Source organism: Equus quagga, chromosome 4, assembly GCF_021613505.1.
Source record: "Equus quagga isolate Etosha38 chromosome 4, UCLA_HA_Equagga_1.0, whole genome shotgun sequence".
NCBI classification, from domain to species: domain Eukaryota; kingdom Metazoa; phylum Chordata; class Mammalia; order Perissodactyla; family Equidae; genus Equus; species Equus quagga.
The window spans coordinates 132,219,378-132,241,145 of NC_060270.1; the positions used below are offsets into that span (position 1 = coordinate 132,219,378).

The following is a 21,768-nucleotide window of genomic DNA, read 5'->3' on the forward strand; positions in this document are numbered from 1 at the left end:
CTTGATGTCTACTTCTCAGACACAAGAGTCACTGTCCAAAGAGCTGCTTTCTGATTATTATGTCAGTTACTTTTGTTGGCAGGGAAGACGGGCACTGGGGGCGTGGCTCCTGCCACGAGGAGGAGCACCTGTGAAACACAGAACGAAAGTACAGACCTCTCTATGGGGGACCCTTGACAGGCGACAGGAAAGTACCAGTTCCCAGGATTTGAAGCATAAATAAATCAGTGTATAATGAGTTGTGATTGAAGTGCAGTCTGTTATGGATTAGTCACTTTATGGACCATTCAGGACAAATTTTTCACCCATGTCTGGTTTCTCTCTCCATATGGCACAGCGACCTCATGTCATTAATTGAACGATATTCCATGCATGAAAGTAATTGTCGTATTGGGGAACTGGTTGCTGCAGGCAAATGGATGTGCTACCAAGCAGCCTTACAGAGAGATGGTTCCCTAGGAGTACAGCATTTTCTAGTGTGTTTTGAGAAATCTTAGCGTTTTGAGAAGTTATGAGGAAAAGCGGCTCCTGGTCAAATAAGAGGAGAATGTGGTGGACACTATACCCCTCTTAGAGGCTCACAACATGCATTAGCAAATATAAAAGCTCCCAGAAGCCTTTGGACTCCTATGGTGTCTGAAACTGATCCGACCAGGGAAGCTTTATCAATGAATACTACAAACAGCCTGGGGAATGTGGTTTGGGAGACTGCGACTTGGTGAGATCCCCAATATTAGAGATCTGCCTCCTGGCTCTGCAAGAGGTTCGCTCTTGTCAGGCCCCCAGAGTTGGGCAGAATCAGAGGCAGACTAAGTTGATGACTTTGAAGGGGGCCTAATTCTTCCATCCTCTTGCCTTCTAGGAAAACTACACAGAAAGCCAAATTATCATCACAAGTTTACTTGGTAGCAAGAAATCAGAAGTAGGGGAGTGACTTCAGATGTTTAAAGGCCTCTGGCTAATGCCATTTGACACATGCCCCTCTGGCCCTTGGGACCACACAGACCTTATCGTTGGGCAGACCTCTCCCTGGACAGTGATTAGCTGGACATTGCCAAGGACCACACTGCTCGCTCTAAGCTTCTACAGCTAGCCAAGGCCCCTTCTGAAAACCTCTTTGGACATTTCAAAATGTTAAGTCTGTTACAGCCAGGGCTTGGCCTAATAACAGTTAACACTTATTCAGTATTTCTTTGATGTCAGGTATTGTATGAAGTGCTTTATATTCATTAACTCTTTTAATTTTCCCTACCACTGCATGAGGTAGACTCTATTCCAACATAACTTTATTCCTGAGGTACTTGAGGCTCAGAGAAGTTAAGTGGCTTACCCAATGTCACAGGGAAAAAGTGGCCAAGTGAAATCTGAATTGAGGCCACCAGGTTTTGGAATCCATGCTCTTCACCAGCTGCTTCAGGGATTTCAAGTCAGAACTGTGCAAGTTCTTTAAGGCTACTTGGCACACTCAATAAGTCGACTTTACAATTCACTTCTCAGAGGGAATTATTTTTACATTCTTGCCAGTACTCCTTGTACTACCCCAAATTATCAGATATCATGACTTCACAGCAGCTGGCTGATCACTTCTCAAACTAAGCGGCAAAAGTCCCTGCAGGAATACTAAAATCACTAGAAGTGACCCGGGTAGATTACTAGTCTTTTCTGTCCTTGACTTTTCTCATCTGTAAAACAGAAATTACACTGTACTAATTCACAACGTGGCAGAGAGAGTATTGTGACTGCACTTCCAGCCTCCTGGGGGAAATAACGCCATCTTCAACTTTGTTGTTTTTTATTAACACAATGCTTTCATACTTAATGCCAGCTGGGGCCAATGCATTCAATGTTCTGGAAACAAATACACACTTCTACAGACCTTATCACCATAAGAAACAAGACACTTACCGATAAGTAGATTAAGACTTCATGCTAGGCAAAAATTTTTTTTTTGTGTGATGAATGGGCTAAATGTCTAGACAAGAGGATTTTCTGACTTGAACTTCATATCTTGTCTAAGAAATTCTACATCATGATATTCTTATACTCATTGGCAGTGGGCTGGATATCTTCCATTTGCCCCACCCTCACCCCATCCACTCTGCACACTTCTCCATTCTGTTCTCTGCCCTGGGAAACTGATTTGTATGGACTGTATCCTTCAGTTCCTTTGTCTTCAAGATTGCTCTGGGCTTAGTCAACAGGGAGCAATAGCAAGTGATAGAAGGGAGGGAGAAGAGTAAGGTTAGGATATTAAACTCCCAGTCTTGAATATGCAGCTCCCCTGGAGGTTACACAGCTCCTACCAGGTGACCCTCTCCACCTGGCTCTCTATCATCCAGGTTCTAGTCGACTGTCCCCTCTTCCTGCGTCTTCAGGCCTAGGAGTGGTAATGGTACCCCACACCACTGCTGCTAGCCATGTATCAGCCCTTGTGATTTTCCTTTGCCCTTCTCATACCCTTGTAAATAGTCTGTGTATTAAAGGCTCCTCAAATTATCTAAATTGAGATGGTTACCTGCATCCTGCACAGACCCTGACTGATACAGCGCTCAATCAAGATCTTCCTTGTTCCATTTTTGTACTGAATTGATATTGCTCTCACTATAATATTTAGTTCTTATGAATATATAATTTAGATTAAGATCTCAACATCTGGCGCCGAAAATTTTAACAAGTGTAATCTATAGAATTTCCACTTTTCAACATTTAGGTCTTCTATGCTTTTTCTCTCGTGCTGTGCTTAACTCTTTGAAAGCAGAATAAGGATGTATTATGTATTCTAGTCCCAGATAGTCTAGTAGTTTCCTAGGACTGCCATAACTAGATATCACAAATTGAGTGGCTTAAAAGAATAGAAATATATTCTCTCAGAGTTCTAGAAGCCAGAAGTCTGAAATCAAGCTGTTGGCACAGTCATGCTCCCTCTAAAGGCTCCAGGGACGAATCCTTCTTTGTCTCTCCTTAGCTTCTGGTCGTTGCTGGCAATCCTTGGTGTTCCTTGGCTTGTAGCTACATCACTCCAATCTCTGCCTCTGTCCTCACCTGGACTTCTCTATGTCTTTCTATTTGTCCTCTCCTCTTTTTTTAAGGATACCAGTCACTGGATTTAGGACTCATCTTAATCCAGTGTGACCTTATCTTAACTAATTATATCTGCATAGATCCAATTTCCAAATAAAGTCACATTCTGAGGTTCCAGGTAGACAAGACTTTTGGGAGGACAACATTCAACCCACTACAGATATCCTATATAAATTTGTGCAAATCATTTTCCTTTTAGATTAAGTTTTTTAAACCTGTAAAATAGATTATATTAAGATTGGTAATGGAATAGAATAAAATTGAATAATGTTGGGGGCCGGCCCTGTGGCCAAGTGGTTAAGTTCACACACTCTGCTTCAGAGGCCCAGGGTTTCGCTGGTTCGGATCCTGGGCGTGGACATGGCACCGCTCATCAGGCCATGCTGAGGCGGCGTCCCACATAGCACAATCAGAGGCACTCACAACTAGAATATACAACTATGTACTGGGGGGCTTTGGGGGGGGGGGGGGAGGGGGGAGGTGGGAAGGGGAAGGGGGAGGGGGAGGAGGGGGGAGAAGGAGAAGAAGAAGAAGAAAAGAAAGATTGGCAACAGATGTTAGCTCAGGTGTCAATCTTCAAAAAAAAAATTGAATAATGTTGTTCTCCATCTCTTACTCACACTAAACACCACTAATGGATTATACAGCTCTTTCCAGAATGAAGCTTCAATCTTACTAAACAGCACTCTATGTAACTTCTACTAATCAGCTCAAACAGGCATGTAAGATAAAACCTATTTTCCGTGCCAGGGCTGTCTGATCGCTAAGGAGCCTTCCAGTTCTTTGATTTTAAGTTTTGGGTTTTGTTTAAAGATTTTATTTTTCCTTTGTCTCCCCAAAGCCCCCCAGTACATAGTTGTGTATTTTTAGCTGTGGGTTCTTCTAGTTGTGGCATGTGGGACACTGCCTCAGCATGGCTTGATGAGCGGTGCCACGTCCACACCCAGGATCTGAACCAGTGAAACCCTGGGCCACCGAAGTGGAACCCTCGAACTTAACCTCTAGGCCACGGGGCTGGCCCCTGATTTTAAGTTTTATACTTATTATTTAAAATGCTATGTACAAAAGCTTAAGGAAATTTATTATATAAACAAAATTTACTTTTTAATAGTAAATGTTCAAGTCAAGGACTTAGAAGAAAAGATTTGCTAGTGTTTTTGTGAGCAATGTAACACATATCTATCTTCGAAACATCAAAATAATAGTTTATAAATCTCAGAAGTAGGAGAAGGTAATGAAAAAGCATGAATCATTCTCCTTAAAAAAAAAATACAAAAATGTCAAATGTTACCAATATGTTTCAGAAATATTGCTGGAAAACATTAAATAAATACAAAAACAATAGAAATCAACACTGAAAAAACAGTAAATAAATAGAGAAAAGGAAGACATGGAAACATCATTCTTTGCATACAAAACTTTTATGATCCCAGAAAATGACTGTAGAAAAAATATTACAGATAAAAAGAGTGAAGATAGAAGGAATTTGCTTTCTATTTCTCTCATTACATAAATATAAGGCAAATCAATTAGATAAAGGGAAACAAAATTCTGCTGTATCTTGACTTTGAGAATAAGATGCTTTGTCCATCCCTTTGCTTGAACTTGGGGCTGGTGTAAAATTCAGTGAGTCAATAAACACCACCCCTTTAGTCCATACAGAGTTCAGACCATCTAGAAGTTGATCAGAAGCCAGACAGATGGATGATCCATCCAATAACTTGGCTCAGAAGGGTCAGTTAACTTACCCAGATCATATAGTTAGTTAGTAGTAGAGTTACATCTAAATTCAGGTTTGTATGATTCCAAAACCCAATATTCCACAATGCCTCTCTGAGAGAAAAAAACAATGGGTTTGCAAATATTATTTTTTTAAATGTTTGCCATTCAATAGAGAAAGGGCAGAATTTTAAACAAGTGTTGAGAAAACTGGATATCCACATGCAAAAGAATGAAGCTGGATCTTTTTTCTTTTTTTTTTTTTAAAGATTGGCACCTGAGCTAACATCTGTTGCCAATCTTCTTTTTTTTTCCCTTCTTCTTCTTCTTCTCCCCAAAGCCCCCCAGTACATAGTCGTAATTTCTAGTTGTAGGTCCTTCTGGCTCTGCTATGTAGGACGCCACCTCAGCATGGCTTGATGAGAGGTGCTAGGTCAGCACCCATTATCCAAACTGGCGAAACCCTGGGCCACCGAAGCAGAGAGCACAAACTTAACAGTTCGGCCATGGGGCCGGCCCCTGAAGCTGTATCTTTCTCATATACTATGATAAACAATGATCAGAATGGATCAAAGATGTAAATGTAAGAGCTAAAACTATAAAATTTTAAGGAGAAAACATCATGATATTGGATTTGGCAATGATTTCTTGGATATAACACCAAAACACAAGCAACAAAAGAAAAAATAGATAAGTTGGATTTCACCAAAATTAAAAACTTTTATGCATTAAAGGACACTATCAACAGAATGAATGACTACCCTCGGAATGGGAGAAGATATTTACAAATCCTGTATCTGTAAAGGATTGAAATCCAGAATACATAAAGAACCTGTACAACTGAACAGCAAAAACAAAAAAAACCCACCTGGTTAAAAAATGGACAAAGGACTCGAATAGACATTTCTCTAACAAAGATATACAAATGGGCAATAAGCACATAAAAAGATGCTAAACATCACTAAACACTAGGGAAATGAAAATCAAAACCACAATGAGATACCACTCCACACCCATTAGGATGGCTATTATAAAGAAAACAAAATATGACTGTTGGTGAGGAGGGGAAAAATTGGGACTCTTGTGCATTGCTGGTGGCAATGAAAATCAGTGCAGCTGCTATGGAAAACGGTATGGTGATTCCTCCAAAAATCAAACATTGAATTACCACATGATTCAGCAATTCCACTTCTGCGTTTGTACCCAAAGAATTGAAAAGGGACTTAAACAGGTATTTGTATATCTGTGTTCATAGCAGCATTATTCACAATAGCCAAAAGGTGGAACAAACCCAGTGTTCATGGATGGATGCATGGAGAAGCAAAATGTGTTCTATACATACAATGGAATATCATTCAGCCTTAAAAAGGAAGAGAATTCTAACATATGCTACAAGATAGATGAAACTTGAGGACAAATTTTGTAAGAGTCCACTTAAATGAGCTACCTAAAAGTAGTCAAATTCATAGAGACAGACAGTAGAATGTTGGCTGCCAGGGCTGGGGATAGAGAATGGGGGCGGGGGTCACATGTCTAAATGCAATAAAAATATACAAGGAAAAGCAATAGCATAAAAGTAATTGAGAAGTTTATAATTCAAACTACAGAGAGAGTGTTTAGATAAACACAGATGGTCAATTCCCAGGGTCTCTTTACATCAAAGTGATCTATTTCTACAAAATGATTTACATCTCTTTCATCAAAGGGATGAATGAAAATACACACAGAACCAAAAACAGACAGCAAATTATCATACAGAGAAGAGTTCAAAAATGCCCTCATGTAGTCTACGCAGAAATCGAAATCTAACGACATACACCTGAAATTTATATAATGTTATAAACCAATATGGCCTCAATAAAATAAAATAATTTTTAAATGCCGTTTTTAAAGATTCTCTGCATATCTAGTAAAAGATATAAAAATAAACAAGCAAAAACAGGCATTCTTATACATTTCTGGTTGCAATGTATAAGACTGTTTCTACCTTTTAAAAAGAACAATTTTTAAATGCTCAACATAAGCTATAAAAGTATCCTTATTGCGTCTCCTTTTGGAGAAATACTCCTCAAATTAACGCCCTTATATACACAGAGACTTGCCTCCAGGCATTTTCTCAGTGGTGGTGATAAAGCTGAAATGTTCACAGAGGTCAGGGAGGGAACAAGAATGAGTAAAGCGCTTAGGTGGGACGGTGGCCACGTCCCTGCCAGTTCCAGCAAATTGTCTTGCGGATATAACGGAGGCCTAGGATTGCATATATTCCAACTCAAAAAAACTGCCTTTGTGAAGTCTTCCACATATGGAAGAATGGGAGCTGTTTATCCAATTAGGCATGACAGAGGAAAGACACTGTGTCCTGCTTCCGGCTCCAGAAGAACAAACGAGGGCATCCATAGGTAGTGCCTAGCAAAATGCAGGTACCAGAGAAATATCACTTCTTCAGAAAGTAAGCCTTTCACTCACCTCCCCAAAAGCTTACTGACGTTCACATCCTGGGGCCACTGTCCCTACCCCATTCACGTCATCTCCATGACCTCATCTATACACACAAACTCCTCCCAGGCAGCCTCTAGGGACCTGGATTTGTCAAATCTTAAATCCTTTGGTGGGTTGGGAGGCAGTGGATAGTGAAGACGTAAGTGAGTTTGGTTTTTGTGGTTTCTTTCTATTATTTTTTAAAGAACGTATTATGTTTATGCTCAACAGGTTTGCTAGCTCTCTGCATAACTTCACAGGTAATCGTGACAGAACCCCCTTCATCTCCCAGCAAATGGCAGAGAGCATCATCAGCTGCAAACACTCAAGGCACCTTTCCCATTTTTATTAAGGTGCTCAACTTGCCACAATCAGTCTTCCCTTGGAAGTAGTTAAATTCTTTGGGTTATGGGTCTTCACTGACGCGTTTAGCTATCACTTCCTTTCATACACGCCAAGACATTGTTTTTCAAATGCTTCTGATGCCAAGCCCTTTAAAACTCAACAGAATGCCCCAATACCACTGATTCACTTGCCGCATCCTTCTCACCTGCACCCAAAATGTTCACAGAAGGGCTCACTGGAGACAGGGTGAGCCGGATAATAGTAAGGGCTAGGTTCCACAAAGCTTGGACAGCCCCGCAGAAAGCATGTCCTTCCTGAGATACATGAGCAGGAAGTGGAGCTGTTCTTAAGAAAGGGAAGGTTGTTTCAGGACAGCAAAGGGGAGGGAAGAAGGCAAAGAAGGAAAAAAGGTTGGGGTGAAAGGGGTGGTCGGCAGGGAGAGAGGAGGATAAAATGGCCTGGAAAGTCTGAATGTGTCCATGTAAGAAATGAGAGAGGACACATTGGTCTGGAAACAGTCTCAGCTGGATGAGGAGGACTGAATTTGACAAGGAAGGCTAATGATCAACTTACGGGTTTTGAAAACAAAACAACATGGCCAAGTCAGTGGGGAAAAATAATTTAATTACGCATGCAGAGAAACAGGGATATCTATAGCAAAACGTGACAGTTTAAATAAACAATTTCAGCTGGGGAGATGTTGTGTAATTATTGTAGGTCTTTGTGAAAGCAAGAGATATTGCTATAGGTTTTAATAAATTGGGTGTTGGTAGAGGATGTAGCAGTTAAGACTTAGAAACAGCTTGGTTATGAGAAGGGAAGAGAAGAAATACCCCTACAATAGCTTCTTTTCCAACCAACCAAATCCCACCTGTTCTTCAAACTCTTAAGTCCTTTATGAATGTCTACGAAGCCACCTCTGGCTTTCAGTCCAAAGCAGAATCTTTCTCTCTTAAATATGTCATTTACTGGGGCTGGCCCCGTGGCCGAGTGGTTAAGTTCGCGTGCTCCGCTGCAGGCGGCCCAGTGTTTTGTTGGTTCGAGTCCTGGGCGCGGACATGGCTCTGCTCATCAAGCCACGTTGAGGCGGTGTCCCACATGCCACAACTAGAAGGACCCACAACAAAGAATGTACAACTATGTACCAGGGGCCTTTGGGGAGAAAAAGGAAAAAATAAAATCTTTTAAAAAAAAGAAAATGTCATTTACTAACCACACCACTCATTTTTCATCATATGTCGCTGTATGCAGCTATGACTCTCTGGATATCTTGTATCCCCAAATTTTGTTTCCACAGTGAGAGTAAAAGGTTCCTAGTATTCTACAGATTCAGGCGCTCAACAATTCTGAGGAGAAACAAATTTTTAAAATAGCGATAGAAGTATGGCTTCCAAACCAACGTATGTTTACAATCCAATGTTATTACATGATTTTGTTTCAATTAGTGATGATGTATTGGCCAAAAAATTCATTCTTAATCTCAAAATGACAACTGCATACAGCCCTTGATAGTCCTAGAGTCCCTCTCTACTGTTCCCGGGGCTGTGGTTGTGGACCTCAGCCACTGGCCATGGTTCTCCAGTTGGGTATGCATACTCCAGAAGAACACACTGGTGTGCCAGGGGCCACCCTGGTCCCAGTACAAACACTAAGCGTATTTTTTGGAGGTTAATTTCTTTTAAAGATTTAAAGAAGAAAGGGGAGTAACATTAAGTAATCTAACTAGTAATCCCAAAAAAGCATTTCTATGTGAAAGCACACTTACATTACCAAGAGCTTGAGATAAAACAAGATTTCAAATAATTCTATTCTGGTAGCAGACTACTTTGGCTTAAACTTCCAGAGACCAATACCTGTTCACCACTGTCTGCAGTGGGAACTCTGAGGCAAAATTCTGGGAAGTACAAGTCTAAGTTTCCACAAAACGGAGAAGGAAGTGACAACTACAAGAACAGCGACTCAGGATCAAGATCTTCCTCCAGGTCAAATATGGCGCTATACACTTCACAAACATTTATTCATTTCTTTCTCCAGTCCCACAGGAGTTATGGTGCCCATTTGACAGACGACAAAACTGTAAATTTACGTACCTTGCCCAAGTGTAAGCCACTAGTAGGTGACAAAGGTAAGATTCAAACCCAGGCCTACTGAACCCCAATGCTGGCGCTCTAACCACACAGTCTCCTAAGAAGGACTGATGGGTGCTTGGACTTGGAGGCCAAACTAGTTTTCAAGAGAATACTTCAAATTATAAACAAATATTAACACATCTTTAAACAAACGGTTCGACAGTTTTTCACTGCTGTGTCTACTGATGTTTTCTAGGCAAGAGAATAGCAGCATTGGAAGCTGGCAAGTTTTCAGCACAAGAGAGGGTCCTCTGGATTTAAACAAACTCCTCGAGAAGGTCCTAATAGAGTAGTACTCAACAATTATATTGTACGTAATTGAATTACAAGAGTAACTAATAACAGAGTAGGCCCTACAATAATAAACTATGCTAGAATCTGTAAGCAAGGAGAATTTATCTTACATGAAATTAACTGGCTCCCTCCCCCAGGCCAGTTCTTCAGGAGCATTATCCATACATCCAAGAACCAAATCTCAAATTTTCAACAATTTTTCTAATCACAGTGAATAGTGTTCGGTGCCTTTGGAACCTCCACTATGGGTTTCTTGAGGCCTTTCCAAAAGGGATAGCCTAATTATAACTGCCAACGTTGCAGAGAAACTGCATCCTCCCGTTGCATACATCAGCAAGGAAGTGGGACAGACAGAGGAAGGATTTCGTGTTGGGGGGAAGGAGAGTAGGGTATATGACTAATGCCTGCATACCTCTGGAAAAGATATAGCATTCTGCTCTTGAGTGAAAAGATAAGCTTGTGTATTGTATTAAAATCAAGCCCTTTGACTGAAACAGGATAGCCTAGAAATAGTTCAGAAGCACGGGATACTTGAAACTTGAAAATGTGCTTTCAAAGAGGTTATTTTTATAAACCAAATATGCACAGGAAATTTTGTTATTCTACTTCCATTCCAGAGCCTAAAGATATGCATTGTCCCAGCACAAAGACCTTCTTGGACGGAATCCCAGTCACTGTTAGTTTACTTAAAAATCATGAAAACCTAACTAAATACCATCTTGTTCCAGATAGCATCTTCCTGACAGATGCATTTCACTCACCGCCCCTTCCAAGGCCAAATGGTGATTCTTTGCCCTCTCTCTGTGCCACTAACCTGCATTCTCAGAAAATGCAAAATACGAAGTTTAAAACAATTTCCTATTCTTATATTCAACTTGAGTCTACTTAAAATACAATTTTTAAATTTCCATGAAATCTAAAAAGGTATACCACTTCATCTGTGATGTATGTCCTAATCATTCAGCAGACTTGTAATCTCTATCATTTGAGCAATTTCTAATTTGGTTTCATGCTTAATAATAGGCTTTTAAATTGATAGAACATTTCTAGAGGGATACTTAGCCGTATCACTCAAGTTAAATGTGCACATTCTTTGCCTCAGCAGTTCCATGCCTAGAAATTAAATTTTTAGAAATATTAACACAAATGTTCAAAAATGTAAGTGTATGAATGTTTACTGCAGCACTAATTGTAATATCAAATTTTGGCATCAACCCAAATAACTATCAGTAGGGTCATGTTTAAACGAATTATGGCGCAAGCATATTAGGGAATATTATAAAAAAGTTAAAACAATAAATATTAAGACAGATGGATGTCCAAGATGTACTACAAAGAGAAAACAAAAGCAATTTACAGAAGAATACGTCTAGCATGATACATTTTTTTGTTTAAAAGTTTATTTGTGCAAGTGTGTTTATGTATGCGTATTATTATATATAGTCCCTCATTAATACTTCTTACCTTTAGTGGAAAAAAAGAAACAACTCATATTGCTCAAAATTTTACAAAAAAATATAATACTCTTGTAGCAATTTTTAAATAAAATTCTTCTTTAAAAACTCTACCTCTAAAAATATGAATCATCCCTTCCTCTTACCAAATATTTCAAATTATCACATCAGGTAACAATATACCTTTCATAGAGGTTTTATACACACAAATATGAATATACATCCACAGATGTTTTAAAACGAAATATGAACATTTAAAGAGCTTCCCTTTATCATCTTAGAGAAAAAGTTTTATTAATGAGAGAAATTTATTAATTCATCAATATGATTTCCAATAGAAAACAAAATTTCCCAGATAAGTTAAAACATTGAATCATGGGATGGCTACTGTTTGTAGGATCATCAGACGGATGGAGGACCAGCAGTAACTAGGCATCCCAAGGAGAGAAACTTGCCATAATAACCTTAACTCACTAAAAGAAAAAAAGAAATGCAAGCTTTAGTCAAAAATTCAATCATCAAGCAGCTACGTTGTACCTGGCCACTTAACAGACCTCGGATTTCGTTTTTTGGGAGAGGGTTTGCAGGCAGTATAATTTTTATTCTTAGTCAAAGATACTTTGGAACTGTTGTCCAAAGTGAGAATCCAAGTGAGAGACTTTTAGCCATAAATGTTGTACCCAGTGCCTCTCCACATCGTGGGTTACTTCGGCCACTTTTGCTTTGATTATTCAGTCCCCCACAGAGATACAATGCTCCAGAACGTTTCTCTGTCATTCCATTAACAGCGTTTTTTTCAGAATGAATAATGCAGCACAGCCAGTGATGTGTTTTTCATGCACCTAATACAAGTCACTGCAGTGGGCCTTTGACAAGAGCTCAGAACCCCTCCAAAAAACAAACTGTAAGTGAGCAAACAAAACATCTATGGCCAACAATTTAATTTGGGAGACCAAATACGTACTTATGAAAGAAACTTAAGTATTTGTCAACCAAATAGAGCAAGAATTAGCTAACAAATGGACCTCTTTGCCTTGGGGTTTTTATCCTTCTGTGGCTCTCCCCAACTGATGACCGGTTGGTTGTAACTGTGCTGGGCAGGGCAGAACCTGGTCAAAGGGCGAGCCTGAAGTACCGAATAGCCACAGGCTACCAAAGTGACGCTCAACTCAATGTTGTATTTGACTCTTTGTTTGACAGTTGACGTAATGTGCAAGAAAGTGTTTAATAGACAGGTTTTAGGGAACATGATCATCCTAATAAAGCAACAGATCACTAAATGTTTCTGCTTTTCACATAAACGTGGGTATACAAATAGACTGTTAAAAAGACTTCCCAGGAAAGGTAGACTCTGCCATTAAAAGTTCATCTCATCATGTGAAAAGGATTCAGTAAATGCAAACCTTCAGATCTTCAAGATGCCATAATTTTTAAAACGTCCTTTCAAAAAGACATTTATACTATGTAGCTCATTTCTGCAAAATGTGACTTGATTACAAAGTCCTCGGCAACTTCCATGATTTATTTTAGGAGACTGAGTCACTTCCCTGAAGTTTCACAGCTATCTCTTGTCAGAGAAAAAACTCTACAGCTGAAAAGCTCTCAAGGAAATGAAGCACAACATTCTGGAAAATTCATTCTCTGCAGGGAAGATAAGATAACCATAAGATAGCCATAAGATCAGTAGGTGTAAGGAAACACACAGGGAAGAAGAATGACAAAATGTAATGGGGCCTCAGATCTTTTGAAGGAAATTTAAAAAACAAAAAATAGAAACATGTCTGTCTCCCAGCTTAATATATGTAGCCAGATTGTAAGCCAGACACTTTCTCAAGGTTTCACTCAGGCTGTATATCAAACATGTTGTCTACTTCACCACCACACTGTCAACATGTTCCAGAGCATCCACAATTTCTTTTCAAATTATGTTACATGAATGTGGTTTAGGCCTCATATTCACCTGAGATCAATGCTTTAAGTGACGCTTCGTTTTAATAATATACAACAGAACTACTCACTGGCTGTGGCTGGCTAACCACTGCACTACATGCAGTTAAGTTCCAGGAGAAAGTTTTCTGTTTGAATCCACACAACAAACAGCTTCCTTACAGCTGAAGTGTCTGTAGCAACTCGTAGTGTCCACATTGGACGAAGCTGATTTTTTAAATCATTCTTACTGGTAAGGAGACACATGGTACTGGAACTGGAGGCTGGCGATGAGTCCCGTTCTACTAACTTTTATAGTTAAAAAGCATAATTCTCCCTATGACTCTCCCCATGAATGTTTAGTCCCTTGCCCAAAGTATTAGTCACGCTTCTTTGTGCCATGTCTCCCAGGGTTATTTAGGAATAAAGAGATTTTTCAAAGTCTTTTAGTAGAAGAAAGTGATGTTCTCATTTCCCAACACCCAATAAACCTCTCCAGACCAGCCAGGAAGGTTTGGAGGGCCTTCTAATGCCTCTCCTAGTCAAAAGTTTATAACTTGAGAATGTATTGACACTTTCTTTTATCGTGGAGAAACACTCTAAATACTTGCATCAAACCCCAAAGTGATTTTTACTCCTGAGATTTTCATTTCATCATCTTGGAAACTGTTTCCCGTCTTTTGGCATATTTCTGTATTCAAACACCTCCTGATCTTCCAGCTCACCAGCTCCAGTGTCCTCACTCCAGAAATCCTTCCATCTCAAGCCCTCCAATTCACTTTCTCTGTCAATCACCCCAAGTCATCCATATCTTCTTTATCCCAATAGCTTCCTTGATCTATTCTTACACTTACCCTCTAACTCCATCTTCCTTCTCCCCGTCTGCTGTACTCTCATGGCAAAGCTCAGCAGTAGTTAAACCTAGCTACCTACTTACAACACCCTCGCAGCCTGGCTGGTGGAAATAAAAGAAAACCAAACACAAGGATGCTCACTGGTCTTACTTTAGACTCGTGACCACAAATCTTGTACGGAACTCAACACTGCCAGGCAACCTTGTTACACTGCTCTGATATACGTACTCTCTCATTTCCCTGGGTAACTGTGTCACGTGTTTACCTCTCTCCTCTGCCTCCCTACTGCCTTCCAATGCAAAAAAAACACAAGCAAAGAGACTCACCTTTTCACTGCCAGATCTACCACTCACCTGCCTCTAGACACATCTTCTCTACATTCCCTTCTGCCCTTCTGGATCAAGTACCTCTGCTCCTGCTAAAGTCTAAGCCACTGACTTGTGCTCTAAATTGCATCTGCTCTCATCTTCTCCAGGATTTATCTCCTGCCATTATCCTCTCTCCTGCATCACCAACGTCACCTGGACAATGTTTACTAGGTCACATCTATTAACACAAAACACAAAAATGCTTTCGCTTTATTCCGAATGTCCTCTAGGCACTACTCCATTGCTTTACGCCCCTTCACAGCAAACTTCTTGAGGGAATGGTCTGCAGCCAAAATAGCCACTTTCTCACTCACATTTTCTCCCCAACTCACTTCCTTCCAACTTCTATCCCCCCCAATCTTGTCAAGACACCAATGACCCCCCTTACCATGTTGCTAAGCCCAACTGTCACTTCTCTGCTCTTACAGTACTTGACCTCTCAACTCTAACTGACGCTGTTGATTACTTCCCTCCCACTTGATCATTCCCTAGTTTCTCCTCACAGCTTCCAGGACACCTCATTCTCATGGTTTTCTTTCTCGACCACTCTTTCTCAGACTTCTGTGACTCCTTCTCCCCTCTGCCCAGCCTCCATGCTAAACCCCTTCAAGATAGTACGGGGTTGCACTTCTCCAGCTCCATCTATTTTTCAATGATTTCTAGACTCTAGATTCAAGGACCACACTTCCTTCTTGACATCTCCACCTGGATGTCTAATAGGCATGTCAAATTTGACAGGGACAGAAAAATTCTTAACTGCCTCTTCTCTTCTTCCTCATTCCCCACAATTACTCCTCCCTCAGTAATTTGAATTGCTCTGGTCAAAAATTAAGGAGTCATCTCTGATTCTTCTCTTTCCCACACCAATATCTGAGCCACGAGGAAATTCTGTTGATAGTATCTTCAATAACACCATATATACATTCTATTCCTATCAACTTCTCTGCTATAAGCCCATATTCTCTCTTACCTTCTCTGCTACAAGACTTTGATCTACAACTCATTCTCCACCAGCAGACAAAACAATCTTCTTACTCTGCTGTTTAAAACCCTTCACTGGTCTCCCCTGCACTGCGAATAAAACCAAAATTCCTCCCACTGGCTGATAAAGTGCTCTGTGATCCAACCTGCCCATTTCTCTGACCCCCATCACATCCTACTTGCCCTTATCCATAGTGCTCTCGCCACACTGCCCCTCTTTCTGTGCCTGAAACTTGCAAGTTCACTTCTGCCTAGAGCTTATGCTGGAACTGTTTCGTCTGCCTAGAAAGCTCCTATCTCTGATATCTGCAAGGCTTGTTCCTTCTTGTCACTCAGCTTAAAAGTCACCTTTCAAGAGCTTCTACAAGGCAAGGGAAAACAGGATTGAAACAAAAACACAATGCGCCAACTGTGAAAAAATATTTGCATATATCTGACATTGGGCTAATCTCCATAATATATAAAGAACTCACACAACACAACAACAAAAAATCAAACAACCTAATCAAAAAATAGGCAGGGGATATGAACAGACACTTCTCCAAAGAAGATATATGGATGGCCAATAGGCACGTGAAAAGATGCTCATCATCACTGATCATCAGCGAAATGCAAATCAAAACTACACTAAGATATCACCTTACACCCATTAGAATGGCTAAAATAGCCAAAACAAAAAATAACAAATGTTGGAGAGGTTGTGTAGAAAAAGGAACCCTCATACACTGCTGGTGGAAATGAAAACTGGTGCAGCCACTATGGAAAACAGTATGGAGATTTCTCAAAAATTTAAAAATAGAAATACCATATGAGCCAACCACCCCACTACTAGGTATCTACCCAAATAACTTGAAATCAGCAATTCAAAGAGACCCATTCACTCCTATGTTTACTGCAGTGTTATTCACAATAGCCAACACATGGAAGAAACTTAATTGCCCATCAACTGATGATTGGATAAAGAAGATATGGTGTATACACACACACACGCACACACACACACACATATATATATATACATATACACAATGGAATACTACTCAGCCATGAAAAAGGATAAAATTGTCCCATTCACAACAACATGGATGGACCTTGAGGGTATTATGTTAAGTGAAATAAGCCAGATAAACAAAGACAATCTCTGTATGACTCCACTCATATGTGGAAGTTAAACATGTGGACAAAGGTAAAAGATTAGTGGTTACCAGGGGAAAGGGGGGGTGGGAGGTAGGACAAAGGGTGAAGTGGTCCACCTATAATATGAGTGACAAATAATAAGGTACAACTGAAATTTCACAAGGTTGTAAACTATCATAATCTCAATAAAAAATAAAATAGAAAAAATAGTCACCTTTCAGAATGGTCTTTCCTGATCTCTAATATAAAGTCTACCCAATCATTCTTATCATATTACTCTGTTTTTATTATCTGCATTGTACTTGCTTGAACTACTATCTGATCTTCTTCTTCTCTGTTGATTTTCTGTCTTTTGCCTCTAGAATATAAGCTCCAAAAGCAAGGATCCAGTCTGTTTTATTCACTGGTGTAGCCCAGGACCTGGAAGTATGTCTAGCACCAAGAGGGTGCTCAATAAATATTTTATAACGAATGCTTATATGGAGAGCTGAGTCAAAGAGTATGAGCTTTCTGGTCAAAAAAAAAAAAACATTACCTGTTTCCAAAATGAAAATAATATACTTGCATTTATGTGACAGACAATACTTTCAAAACACTTGCATAGACATTTGTTTAATCCTCCCAAGAACCTTTTAGGAGGTCACCAAGACTCTTCCTTTTGCTAACATTGAGAGAAAGATGCTAAATGATTTATACCAGGTCAGTCAGGCAGTGCAGTGCTGGGACCAAAACCTAATTGTTGGACTCCCTGATCAGTGCTCTTCTTCCTAAGCCTAGGCTACCAAATGAAAACCTGTACTGAACTGGACCCTCTGCCTTCACGTGCTCTGTGCATGTGCTGCACTTAGAAAGATATACTCAAGTTATTTATTGACACGTCTCTTCTCCCTCAGGCTGTATGTTCCTAGAAAACAAAGTTGCTATTTTATTCATCTGTGTATTCCCAGTGCCTAGCACATGCCTGGCACATTGTAGGTGTTTAATTTCTTGAAGGATCTAAGTGAATCCTCATACAAAGCCAAGTCTTCCTCTCAAGGCAAGACAGTTGGGGTATTCTCTATCTTAATCCTGAAGATTTCACTCTGAATATATAAACACCCTTTAATGATTCTTTTGAAAAGCTTCAAGTTTCACATCATCCAGTACCTTCCGAGTCCTTTCACTGACAACTTATGCACCACAAGTGGCAGGAGGTTAAACGACTCCTAGGCAGTCCTCCAAATCAGTACTCTATTCACTTCCCACTTGTTGGTATGAACAAAGGACATATAGAAAATCCAAGATTTATCATCTGAAGTCAGAGGCTAGTGACATATGCTATATTTCTTCCCATGCTCTGAATGTGGTGAAAAAAACAAATAGTCATAATGATGTCATGGAAAGAACACTGAATGGGGTATCAAGAATCATATGTTACAATCCCAAATGATGACTCCCAACAGCCCGGTGGTTATGTTCAGGTTTCCATCGGTCTCTCAGATTCCTCAACTATAGTATATGAGTGATGATTACCTACAGGGTCAACCCAGCTCTAGAATCTGTTATTCTGTAAGCAGTTGTGATTCTGATGACATTGTCCCCAATATCTTGTCCCCTCCGGTCTCTAAACTCAAAATAGCTAGATGGAGGAGTGCCAAATTGGGTTTGGGTGCAGTGGTGATAGTCAAATATAAATAAACGATGAGATGGATGGGAAATGTTCTGCACTCCTCCACTGGACTTTCTTTCAAGATGCAGAATCTTCAGGAATAGGAAATTCTAAGTCCCACAACGTGACTGTTCTAACATGCTTTAGAACCAAAAGAAACATGCACCCTTAGCCTCCGGTATTTATTATCACATGTTAACTCAAGAAGACTACAGAGTCTTACGAAGAGATTAGAACCAGGGAATGCTGGACTTATTTTAACTGAGCTAATCAATGAATGGCCCTTTTCTTAGTCACATTATTTTTTCTCTCATCACCACAGGGTCTACCTACCTCACAGGACATTGGTCACTGACATGCCACCAACAATGCCTAAAAAGAAGAGGCAGGAGAATACAATCAGCCGTGTGCTGGAGCCAATCGTTAAGTTTCTAGAATTTTGAAAGCTGGTTGTTAGATTGTTGGCAGCTTGAAATTGGCCATGGTGGAAGTATTTATACCATGGAAATCTATAAACACTACAAATCAGAGAGGTTTTTGTTTTTTTTTTTTTTTTTTTAAGAGAGAGCCAGTTTATCAACATATCACTGAACACAGTGCTTGGCTAGAAAGATTTTGGGCAAAACAGACAACGCAAGACCAACAGAGGACAAAGAGAAGACCCGAATTCTAGAGCTAGACAGTTCCACCAACAGGCTGTGAAAAATGGAGCAAGTCTATAAACCTCTGTTTTGCTGACTAAAATGTAAGAGAAGTTAAACAAGTGAGTTCAAAGATTCCTTTAGGATACAAAACGTAGAACTTTATGGCTTTCTGTCTGAGTCATACCTACTCTGACTCCTGAGGAAGTGAGGATTTCTTACAGGAAATGCTCCATGAAACAAAAATTAGGCACCACCAAGACAGTGACCAATCTTCCCTCCATTTGTAGTGCACAGAATGGCGCTACTTCAATCCCATGCTTTTGGCCAACCAACCAGACTCAAACCTAGCCACAGTTCTAAAGTGCCCAGGATCTCTTAATTACTGAGTTATATCAAAGAAAGTTTCAGAAAGCCTCCAGCTGACCCAAGGATTTCCTGTAGAATTAGGCTAAAGGCTCACAGAGCATTCCCAGCCGTATTTGTCAAGTAGGTGCCACTTCTACATCCTGTGGCAGTGGTAAGGTTCAGTGAGGAGCCCTCTGGGCGTGAGGGCAGGAATGAAACGTGCCATGGTGCCAGAATAAGACTGAGAAGACGCACAGGTGCTAATTAATGCCAGATCCCAGCCTCGAACCTGAGCCACCATCCTGAGCCCATCACACAGTAACTCCCTTAAAGGTAGAGACTGTGTATTACCCACAAAACCTGGCATGAGAATCATGAAAGATCTACTAAAGTGAATTCCCTGGTTCATCAACCCCAGGTTGGGATATGGGAAACAACATTTAGTTACTTGTTTCTCCCACAGCAGCAAAGACTCTAAAATAGCTGCCCCCGACAAGCCAGCACAGACTTATCCCATGGGATAGAATGGCAGCATCCTCGCGCAAGGTTTGATCATGAAAAGATGTAAAACTGCTGTTGCTTTCCCAAGTGTTCTCATTTCTGGAAGCAGAGATTTATAAACATCATCATCATTCCATTGTCTTGCTCTTCAAAACAAAAGTGCATATAACACATTTGGATGGAAGTATTCCATCGGTAAATGGCAACATTACATTTGGACAAAATCCTAAAAGTGATGAAAAGTATAACATCATCCAGGAGGACCAATGTGTCAGGTGCTGACAGTTAGAGTTTTAAAAATTCAGTCACAGAGAGCAGAACTTAAAAATAGACAGAGTGGTTTAAATTAGATGGATTCTAGAAAATGATCATATCTGTCCAATCTAACTCATAGAAATACATCTTTAAGAAATCATGGAAAAAAGGGGGAGTTATTTAGGTCCATCTCCTGTGTCTAAATAGATCACTTCCTAAACCATTGAAAACAATTCCTAAAGCTCCCTAGGAATACAGGATCTACAAAATCTTGGGAACCCAGTTCAGGACTAAAAGCAGTCTCCTTATCAACAAGATTCTGAATCTAAAGACTAGAAGAACATTTCAGGTGCATCATATCACAGAATTTCACTGTATGTCAAATTGAAATACAGCCTATAGGACACTGAATCTCTGTTCTCCTTTAAAATGGTCATGATTCAACAGATTGTTATTGAATTTGAATCGGGTACTAGGCACTGGGGATCCAAACATGATGAAGCCACGGCCAGTCTGTAAGCTCACAGGATCCAGTGGAAGGCACACACCCACAAATGGTAAGGATGCAGTGTGCTGAGATAACTCAACATTTAGTCCGAGATAAATACAGACTCTGAGCTCCAAGTGCCACACAAAGCAATAGTTCAGTGGGAGGCAGCAGCATCTTTTAATTAAGGGCCAGGTTCTGTGGTGAATTCAAATAGTGCCCTTTCTTTTTACTGGGTGCTACCACTTCTAAAGGTTCTTTCCTGGTCAGAAGAAATCAAAAAACCACAAAGCAATGGAAGTTAAAAAAAGCAATCCAGTTCAATACCAAAGGCTTGTGGAAAGGAAGACAGCCCTTGACATGACTCAGGGTGGCCAAGTCAAGACATTTAGGGCACTGTACATGAAAGAGACACAGCAGAGGGTGCCAAGCTCAGGAGATGGTGGTGCTGGGGTGGGAGTGGGGTAGGGAGAGCATTATTGAAGCAGAAAAAGAGAGAAGAGGCAGCCCGGGAAAGCCTTAAAGCTCCTGAGGAAGCATTTTTAATTTGAAACTTGCTACAACTGTGATCAAAATTACACTGGAAGGAGACTGTGTTATTCAGTTTGAGGCTTTTTTAGTTACATTCCCAGTATTTAAGCAAATACCTATTATATTTGTTTCCCAGGGCTACCAAAACAAAGTACCACAAACTAGGTGCTTTAAACAACAGAAACTTATTGTCTCACACTTCTGGAAGCTGGAAGAATGAGACCAAGGTGTGGACAGAGTTATTTCCTTCTGAGGGCTGTGAGGGAAGGATCTGTTCCAGGCCTCTCTCCTCGGCTTGGAGATGGCCATCTTCACGTTCACATGGCGTTCTCCCTGTACAGCACATCTTTCTCCAAGTTTCCTCTTTTCACAAGGACACCAGCCATACTGGATTAGGGCTCACCCTAATGACCTCATTTTAACTTGATTACCTCTGTAAAAACCCTATCTCCAAATCAGGTCACATTCTAAAGTACTGGGGTTGGGACCTCAACACATGAATTTTGGGAGGACACAATTCAACCCATAACACCTACATTACATAAGACACAGTCCCTGTTCACAGAGTTTATAATGCACTTGTGAGGTTAG

The 21,768-nt window shown here is 40.3% G+C and overlaps 1 protein-coding gene across 5 annotated transcripts in view; it reads right to left on the minus strand.

Moving 5' to 3' along the window:
- The window catches only part of LOC124238139 (E3 ubiquitin-protein ligase HECW2-like), a 375,422-nt gene that overhangs the window by 176,855 nt on the left and 176,799 nt on the right, over positions 1 to 21,768 (minus strand). Inside the window, exon 1 of one of the 5 annotated variants that reach the window (XM_046658747.1) lies at positions 18,748 to 18,766. The exons of the other annotated variants lie outside the window; for them this stretch is intronic. The gene's annotated coding sequence lies outside the window, so the exon portion shown is untranslated. Of the gene's footprint in view, positions 1 to 18,747; positions 18,767 to 21,768 lie in introns of those variants that run through there. 5 annotated transcript variants of the gene reach the window in all.